The sequence below is a fragment of the Oncorhynchus mykiss genome, chromosome 14 (genome assembly GCF_057628025.1).
Source record: "Oncorhynchus mykiss isolate SJ-2025 chromosome 14, ASM5762802v1, whole genome shotgun sequence".
Taxonomy (NCBI): domain Eukaryota; kingdom Metazoa; phylum Chordata; class Actinopteri; order Salmoniformes; family Salmonidae; genus Oncorhynchus; species Oncorhynchus mykiss.
The window spans coordinates 6465107-6466048 of NC_143035.1; positions in this window are offsets into that span (position 1 = coordinate 6465107).

Sequence of the window (942 nt, forward strand, 5' to 3'; positions counted from 1 at the left end):
GACAGACTGGGCTGTTTTCTGACAGGACAGACAGGGGACTTTAGAGCCATTCGAATGATGAGAAAATCAATAAGCAATCTCTGCAAACTGTGATGAGAAAACATCCTTATCAGAAAAAAACTCTGGTATTGATCAGTCTCAAAACAGCCTTTGGATTACATAGTTTATGGCTTTAAAAAATAAAATGGGATAAAAATAATGAGTAAAAAAAAAAAAGATTTTGTTTTATAAAACAATAAGCAAGCACTTCACGGTTGCCTCAAGCGGTGGTAATCAGCTAGACAAGAAAAAATGAAATTAATGCCTGAGCAATTATTGCTCACTACAGTGAATGGAAAAACACTAGAAAGTAAATCAATATGAAGCACAAGCTCTTCAATGCCTCAATGGTCTTCTGTAAATGTAAAGTGGGGCCCTGGAAAGCAAGAGCAGCACAGTGAATGCGTCCGGGCAAATCTCACAAAAAATAAAACTCTGCCAGGAACTAACCTCTAACCCTTGAACCCGCCTATGCCCTCTCCACCCCAATGACCTCAACTCTTTGACTGGCACGTCACGAATTCTGTGAAACACAGGTGGGCATCCTGATGTCATCATCCTCGGTGTGTGTGTGTGTGTGTGTGTGTGTGTGTGTGTGTGTGTGTGTGTGTGTGTGTATGTATCCGTTCATCATGCCAAGGAGCAGCTAAATGCTTGGCCTCCGCGTCTGAGGGCTCAGTGTCACTGTCTGGACGGAGTCAACAGCTGTTCCGTCAGAACACACACACACACACACACACACACACACACACACACACACACACACACACACACACACACACACACAGAGGGGATCAGATTTGTATTATCAGGGACACAGGAGGGCAGGATTGTAAATCCTTACACCCTTACACCCCCCTCCCAACCAGCCCTCTCAACTTACCCCCTTCCCCCCTCATCCCC